The 9,470-nt window shown below is 30.0% G+C and overlaps 2 pseudogenes; both read right to left on the minus strand.

Annotated features, from left to right (window-relative positions):
* Positions 1-2,991: 2,991 nt before the first annotated feature.
* On the minus strand, positions 2,992-4,343 carry LOC102596359 (peroxidase 5-like; annotated as a pseudogene).
* Positions 4,344-6,562: 2,219 nt separating this feature from the next.
* Positions 6,563-7,817, minus strand: LOC102596689 (peroxidase 5-like; annotated as a pseudogene).
* Positions 7,818-9,470: the final 1,653 nt, after the last annotated feature.

Below are 9,470 nucleotides of genomic sequence, written 5' to 3' on the forward strand. Positions count from 1 at the left end.
TTTATTTGTTTAGTTGCACTATGTTTTTGTTGGATTTCGTGTTGCGAGTAGATTTAAATTTTATTCTCTTCGGTGCTATAGGATTCGGGAGTCTTTTCGCGTTTCATAGTTAATTTGATATCGAGAAGATTTTATTATTTATTTGAAGATGTGATTTGCCGGTGATTTAAAATTTAGCTTAGACATGAGAATCCATTTATCTGTTTCGTTTGCATTCACTAATTTTTATTTTCTATTTTTTATTTTATTTTTGTTTTGTTTTAATCTTTATTTTTGTCGCCTATATGGTTGTGGAAGTGCGTAATGGATCGTGCTATTAACTTAAGTTTAAAAAATCTTTCACAACTTAATTAAACAGATCATTTTTCAAAAGAGTTAAAAGAATAAATTTCAAAAGGTATCTCACTTAGGTCGTAGGTCAATATTTCCCTTTTATAATCATCTCAACTATAAAATAGTTCAATCGTGCAAGTCAAGCTAAGTTAAAATTATTTTAGCCAAATAAATTAGTTGTCGGATAACCGCATTAGCGGATATTCTAGGTGCTTTAAAAACCTTCCTAGAATGTTAATAAGAATCTCGAACCCTCTTTAAGTTTTCATTAGACTCCTGTTTTAGTCTTTTGAAAACAATAGTTTTCTTGATTTTTCTTTAAAATTAAGTGGCGACTCTTAAACAAGTCCAAAATATATTTTTAAATAAAACATGCTTTACGAAATTTTAACTTTTGAAGGCAATAATGATTCAAGGTCGTAGTGAAACTAGTAAAATATATGTTTTAGGTGCTTAAATATTAATGGTGAATCTAATAATTTTAATCTCACTTAGAACAATATTGAAGATTATAGTAATAATGTTCAAAATTTATATTTAAAAAATTATTCATTTTTTTAAATAATATTTTAGAACTTTAAAATAAATTACTCAAATTTTTATATTATTAAATCATGTTTTTACAATAACAATATATAAATATTTTCAAACACGATTAACATCTTGTTGGATTTAGCAATGTGTGAATGGGAAATAAAAAAGAGAAAATGGAAAGAGGAAGAACCAATGAAAGTGGGGAGCCAATTTTGAAGGGAAAATGAAAAGTCATTTTTACCATATTGATAGAAGAAACGAAATTGTTGTCCTTCTATTAGGAAACACTTCTTTTAGTTCTTAAAGGGTTAATAAAAAGGTGCCCCTCGCGCCGTCGTCGTCGCTCGCTCGGCTTCGGCTTGATTGATAATATTTTTGGACAAAATTTATGTAATCAATCTTGTTAATTCATTTCTTTTCTCTTATAAATTAATTCAGAATGTTAGTTAAATAACATAATTAATTTGGCGCAACGAAATTTATTTGAAATTCATATGCAACGGTAATAACGTTTCGAAAAGTCGTGATTTTTGGGAAAAATAACAACCTTCTGGAAAAATGGGTCTGAATAGAATTGTCTGAATAGACGCATTCCTTGATGTAAATGGCTATAAATAGAGATGTTTTTTTCCGGTTTTAAACACTGAAATTTTTTCCTCTCTGCATACATTTTCTTACATAAACAAAATTGTCGATCGATTGAGTCTGTGTGTGCTCTTGTTGCTGTTCTTGCGTTCGCTGAAGTTATTGGAGTTTGAGGTACCGCTACTTCTTTAACAGGTTAATCCGTTTTATCTTGAGAAGAATTAATCTGCAACCTCGGGTACAGTGAGGGATTAAATTTCTTAAGGAAACACAGTGGTTTCTGTGGACTCGGATTAAAATCATTCTGTCTATTTCATCTACTTTCTGTTTCTGTATTTTTGGACTAACTTGAATACAGGAGATAACACATCTCATTAACAAAATTTGCATTTTGTAATTTTTAAGATCAATGTCCTTTATAAAATTTAGAACCCATAGGCCTGAAATCGTGGCTCCGCCTCTGATCATAAGCTGCTTAGTTTTATAACTATGGCCGGCATTATACTTGAAAACGAAACAAAATTAATAATTAAATTCTATATTTTTGGCAACAAATATTCACGACAAATTTTACTACTTCTACTCATGAGCTTCCAAATAATCTCCTTATACCATCTCCAACCTACCTCTATTTTACTCTCCATTCTCTATATTTGGAGAGTAAAATGCAGAATGAGTTCTCCAACCACTCTTTAATTAACTCTCTATTCTTCATTTATAGAGAGGTGAATAGCAATTCTCTAAATTTGGAGAACTACTATTTACACTCTCTATTTCACTTTTTCATTATTTTATTATATTTCTATTATTTTGTAATTAACACATTATTTTTAATATAAGGTCATTAATTAAATATCTAACATTCGTAATTATTTTTAAATGTAGTATGACATTTTAAAAAATATATTATTTGATATACACTACTTTCATCCCAAATTAATAATATTTCAATTTTTAAAATTTTCATCACTTTAATATAATTTGATATTATTATTAAACTTTCTACTATGAAGAATGCACAAAAAGTAAAAATAGATAAGATGAAAATTTTAAATTTAAAATAATAATACATAACATAATAATTTAAATATAAGATAACAATACATAATAATTTTATCGCAACAATAATTCAGTAATCCGGTAGATCGTTTCCAGATTTAACAATATTCGGAAAAAAATTAGTGTATGATCCAGAGAATTGTTGCGGTTGTGCTCGTTGATTTATGTAATTGTATTTCATTGATGATTTCACTTTTATTTGAATTGTCCATTAATTTGTATATTATATAATAGCTTGCAATTTATGTTATTTAGAAATTTAGAATAAAATAAAATTTTATGTTACGTAAAAATTATATAAATTGATTATTTGAAAAAAAAGAAGGAGAAATGATTTATATTATGAAATAAGGAAATGCAAACGAAATAGAAATAATAATATAATATTAAGGAGAGAGAAAAAGATTCTTTTTGAAAGAGTAAAATAGAGAATTGGATTAAAGTTGGTTGTTAAAAAAATAGAGAACTTTATATTTGGAGAGTAAAATAGAGGTCAGGGTTCGAGATGCCCTTATGCCTTTTCTTGATAAAATAAATGGAAGTTGTCCAATACACTTATCTTGACATTGAAAATGAATAAAAAAATGTGATGATACAATTAAAAATCAACAAGAACAAAAAAAGTATCACTGATTAATTCACAACCCTGCAGTTCTTCCTAATCTCTCCCTGCATCCCAGTCATAACCTCTATGGATCCCATTTTAACCATCGCATCTGCAAATTTATGAGCCCAATTTTCACCATGATTCGCGTTACTCCTCGCCATATTAGCCGTTGAAGGACTGTTCCATAGCGTCTGATCTGAGGTTAAACAATCCTCTGTTATTCCTCAAATTGAGATAGTACTTATTGTCCAACCTATTTGGAGTATCAACATCAAGTGGAGCAATTGGATCAGTGATAGAAGGACGCGGACATCTTTTCATCAATTGTTGGGCTAATGTAGGATCCATTGTAGGATCTTGTGGGTGAGTTGAATTGAAAGAGTAGAGTCTATTAGAAAATGAAGAACAATGTGATCTTCCAATAGAATGTGCACCTGAAAGTGTTACCATTTCATCTAAAGAAAGTCCTTTTTTTGCGAAATTTTCCTCAAGCTCTTTAGCATTTAAAGTGGACGGGGGAAGGTGTGCGGTTGGTTCGTCTTTAATGGATACTCTTCCGTCTCGACGACCTGATGGAACTGAATATCTAATGCCTCCAAGCTTAAAAGCACTATCTCTTGCAGCAAATGCAATTATATCTGAACATGAAACTGTTTGTGGGCAAACAGATTCTAGCTCAATTTTTGCCTCATCGATCACTTCATAGCCTCGTAAGCTTGGATTATTTGCTGGATGTTCTTTTTCTGTTGGATTCCCTGGAGTTGGATCCAAAAGGATGGAGGCATCACATCCCTGAATCATATAAAATTTGAAGTTAGATATTGTTAGTTGAACTAACCTTTTACTAATTTCAACACACAAAATTAAAGAAAAAAATTGATCGACTCTCTAAACAGTAACACGTTCACATAAAATGAGACGTACCCTAACAAAACAATCGTGGAAATGCATCCTGATGATACCAGCGCCAAGGCCAGGGTTACTAGACACTGCTTTGTTGACTGCTTTTCTGACAATGGATTCTGCATTTGGGCAGCTTGAATGGTAGTAACCGGTCTTAAGAGATGCATTTGCAAATGTAAAAACAGTGAAAAAATATAACATGAACAAAGTTGACAATTTAGCATTTTTCATTGTTATGTTATACGATAAGAAGAAGGGATTTGAAAATTAGATGATAACCAGTGCTGGAGTAATATATGGTTGCTTAAATATTACTTACTATTTATGAAATGAAGAACTTACTACGTACTGATGAAAGGGAAAAGAGAAGGATGGAGTATTTATAGGAAGGGAATAGAAGCAAGTCTTTGATTTTACTTGGTAAGATAATTAGGTAGGTAACGCGTAATTTCAATAGCGACGACTGCTTCTAATTAATCAGGAGATAGTTTCAAGCCTCCAAAATAATTTTAATGTTCTGAATTATTCTTAATTAATTAATTATTGGGAACTGGAAAATGGTCTCTATTTCCAGCCACGTTATTTTTAATATATCTGAGCTAATTTTTAATGTATTCAAGCTAGTTTTTAATGTATCCAAGTTACATATTATGTATTCGATTTATTTTATAATGTATCCGAGCTACATATTATGTATCCGGTTTATTTTACTTTTTCAGAGATTAATGTAATTACAAACTAAATAGGAATAAATTGTAATTTCATATTAAAACTGTGATTCCTAAAATTTATACATAAAAAAATCAAGTAAGTCAATTAGTATTATTGTAATATTTGTATTTCTGACCGTGTATTATTTATTAGGTATACATTAACAAGGATGAAACATGCATGATTCAGTATAGCCAACAGGCTGCTCAATCAAAAAATTGACCTGCAGACTAGTGTTACACTAGTGGCCAAAATTTAAATAGTACTTTAGTTTAGACTAAAGGGTGACGTGAGCAATTACAATTTATTTATTTATTTATTTATTTGAAACTGTATATGTGTGTTTTGATTTTGGAGTCATATAGTAATACCAAAGTATTTATTTATTTTGTTATTTACATCGTACTCTCGTCATTTTTTATAATAACAATGTGCTCTGCAATGACATATATATATATATATATAGTATTTATTTAATTTTAGTAAGTTTTCATATATAATTTTATGCGTAATGAAAACGCTAGCGAATATGTTCTCTATTCGCCATCGTCTGCTACGTTCCTTTATACATATAAATATCTTTTGTTTGGGCTCTAATATTAGACTACTTTTCTATCAATATTATTGAATCGTTTTTTTTACTACCAAAACGCCAGCCACGTCATAAGAACCAAAAGTTAAAAAAAAACAAGAAAGCCAATTATTAAATAAAAATTTTGACCGTGTGTTAGCCAGCAGGATGTTCAATCAAGAAAGTGGCCTGCAGCTTTACACTAATGGAGTAATGGGTAAATTTTAATACTTCAGTTTGTATTAAGAGGTGGCTGAGATTTTTTTTAAAATTTATTTTTTTAACAGTTTAGGCGAATCTAAAAAGGTGGAAGTCCTAAAAAAAAAAAAAACTTCTAATTGACCTGTAATATGAAAGTCAAGCCAATACTCAAAGATTTTACCTACTTAATTACTTTCTTTTGGATTGCATCACAATAATAGGACAAAAACTACAAGGATGAAAAAGATAGATGTGTACTAAAAAGCAACGATGAAACTATATAACTGATTAATTATGAAATACTATAATTAAAAGGGTAACATGATGATTATATTAGGCAATGGTTGGATTAATCCTTTCTTGGTGGGGTGATTGTGGTAGCTCCACATACACATGCAAAGTCCCTGATATTTCCATCGAATTTGTTGACGTTGTAATTGCAAGAACCATTTCTGTTAATTGCCATGGCCACGACGAAGAATCCATGTAGATATAAGTAGTCATTTATAGGTTTATATATATGTGCAATAGAGATATAGATATGCACAAGATTTGAGAAAATATGCGATTGAGTAACCCTATTTATAATGATAAAAAATCAAATTTGATAAGTACTATAAATTATATTCTAGAATTTTTTTTTATTTAATCAATAAATTAATATTTATTAATTAAAGGGGTGTTATGATATTCAATAAAGGTTAATTTCACATCAAAATCATTGTATCTTACTATTTTATGTATCATATTTACTGAATTCACATAAAAATAAATTTATTATATATAAAGTACAATGTGTATATGCATGATTCATTGTAATATATTTTTGTTAAATAATTCATTGTAAAAGTAAATTCATTATAGATTAATATTTATTGTTTCTTAATAATCAAATAATTTATTGTATCTTTACTAAAAAGTAAAAATATTGACCGTATGATGGTGAAAGAATAAACTATATAAGCAACATAAGAAATTTCTTGAAAGTATATTCAAAAGTGACTTCTCATTTAAAAGGTGTCACAAAATAAACAAATTTAAATTACAATTGGAAAGAATCGGTTACACTTGTTCTTGACATTGAAAATGAAAAAAAAAGAAGTGATGATACAATTAAAAAAGCAACAAACCAAATAAAAGAAAAGAGAATCACTTGATCAATTCACAAACCTACAGTTCTTCCTAATCTCTCCTTGCATCCCAGTCATAACCTCTATGGATCCCATTTTCACCATTGCATCTGCAAATTTATGAGCCCAATTTGCACCATGATTCGCGTTACTCCTCGCCATATTAGCTGTTGATGGACTGTTCCATAGCGTCTGATCCGAGGTTAACAGTCCTCTATTATTCTTCAAATTGAGATAGTACTTATTGTCCAACCTATTTGGAGTATCAACGTCAAGTGAGCAATTGGATCAGTGATAGAAGGACGCGGACATCTTTTCATCAATTGTTGGGCTAATGTAGGATCCATTGTAGGATCTTGTGGGTGAGTTGAATTGAAAGAGTAGAGTCTATCAGAAAATGAAGAACAATGTGATCTTCCAATAGAATGTGCACCTGAAAGTGTTACCATTTCATCTAAAGAAAGTCCTTTTTTAGCGAAATTTTCCTCTAGCTCTCCAGCATTTAAAGTAGAAGGGGGAAGGTGTGCGGTTGGTTCATCTTTAATAGATACTCTTCCGTCTCGACGACCTGATGGAACTGAATATCTAATGCCTCCAAGCTTAAAAGCACTATCTCTTGCAGCAAATGCAATTATATCTGAACATGAAACTGTTTGTGGGCAAACAGATTCTAGCTCAATTTTTGCCTCATCGATCACTTCATAGCCTCGTAAGCTTGGATTATTTGCTGGATGTTCTTTTTCTGCTGGATTCCCTGGAGTTGGATCCAAAAGGATTGAGGCATCACATCCCTGAATTATTTTTAAAAAATGAAGTTAGATATTGTTAGTTGAACCAACCTTTTATTAATTTCAACACACAAAATCAAACTCTCTAAACAGTAGCACGTTCACATAAATAAAATGAGACGTACCCTAACAAAACAATCGTGGAAATGCATCCTGATGATGCCAGCGCCAAGGCCAGGGTTACGAGACACGGCTTTGTTGACTGCTTTTCTGACAATGGATTCTGCATTTGGGCAACTTGAATGGTAGTAACCGGTCTTAAGAGACGCATTTGCAAATGTAAAAACAGTGAAAAAATATAACATGAACAAAGTTGACAATTTAGCACTCTTCATCATTATGTGTTATCTATTACAAGAAGAAGGGATTTGAAAAGTTGATAATCAATCAGTTGAGTAATATTATATTGTAATGATGGAGGGGAAAAGAGATGGATAGAGTATTTATAGGAAATTAAAGAGATAGAAAGCAGAAGTCTTTTATTTTACTTGGTAAGATAGATAGATAGCTAACGCGTAATTTCAATAGTGACTGCTTCTTAATTAGGAGATGGCTTCAACCTTCAAATAATCTTTAACACTTTGAAGTATTCTTAATTAATTAGTGGGAACTGGGAAATGGTCTCTATTTCCAGCTACATTATTTTTAATCGCTCATATTTAAATAAAGTTTGAATTTATGTTTTATCCAATAATGTAACCAAATTTACTCGCTAATTATATTGTCTCTCAACTCCAAGTCTCCAACAGGCTTTTTGTTAGACAACAATTAAACTTCGTTATAATAACCCTTCGTTTTTGTTATAACGATCTGATTTTCTCTAGAATCAATTTTTAATGTTACATTTTGCTTCTCTATAACAATATTCAACCTATAAATAACAATAATAATATTTACTATAACGGTAGTGTTTTGTAAAATTACCCCTCTATAGCAGTTATATACAAATATTGTGTAACTAGAGTAATATTATGTAAGAGTTATATTATTTAAATATTTTTGAAGTGCTAGATTATGTTTGAATGTCAAACACAGTAAATTTCAAGTATGAATATCTAAAAATGATAAAATTGTATTTAAATGGTGTTCTTCAGTTATGGTCATATTTTCACGAGGAAAGTTATAGGTTATTGGTATTTGCCTTTCTTTTTACCTTCATACTCTTTCTATTTGGTTAGATTGGTTATAAATATATTCCTTCTTTTTTGTTACACAAAATCATTAAACTTAGATTTTGCTTACTTTTCTTTATAATAACTAAATAAGATCTCAACGCTAAATATCAGTGTGTGTATATATTTATTATTAATTATTATTGAATTATTTTGACTACGCCGAAACGCCTTAAGGAAGCAAAAACAAATGCAAGAAAGTCAATGATTACTAATTTATTGTTCGTTGTAATATTTTTATTTCTGACCGTGTGTTAGGTATTAATATACTAACGAGTAAAAAACATGCATGATCCAGTATAGCCAACAGGCTGTTCAATCAAGAAACTGACCTGCAGATTAGTTTTACACTACTGGGCAAAATTTAATAATTTAGGTTGAATTAAATGGTCACGTGAGAGATTACAATTTATTTATTTTTGAAACAGTTTAGGTGTTTTGATTTTGGAGTCTTATAGTATACGAAAGTATTTATTTAGATTGTATTCACGTCATTTTTCATGATAATGACGATGTGTGTAAGTTTAGATCATTCATTCTGCAATGACATGTATAGAGTATTTTGTTAGATATCGAAGTTTTATGGAATTTACAAAGAAATTTTGAATATCTCATAATTTTTGGATATTCACAAAGAGATCACGAATCAGAGGCGTATCTAGAGGGGGTGCCGTGGGTTCACGTGAACCCATGCTCCCCTCTCTAGATCATATATAGTAGTGTTATATTTTTTTTAAAGTATTTAAATATAAATGTGTGAACCCATGTTCAAAGTATCATATTAAAATGCGATGATGATTTGGTGCACTTCTCTAAGTGAGAGATAGAAATTTAAATCTTATATCTATCTTGTCTCTGTGAGTAACACCTTTCCAA

This window comes from Solanum tuberosum, unplaced genomic scaffold (genome assembly GCF_000226075.1).
Source record: "Solanum tuberosum cultivar DM 1-3 516 R44 unplaced genomic scaffold, SolTub_3.0 scf00277, whole genome shotgun sequence".
NCBI lineage: Eukaryota > Viridiplantae > Streptophyta > Magnoliopsida > Solanales > Solanaceae > Solanum > Solanum tuberosum.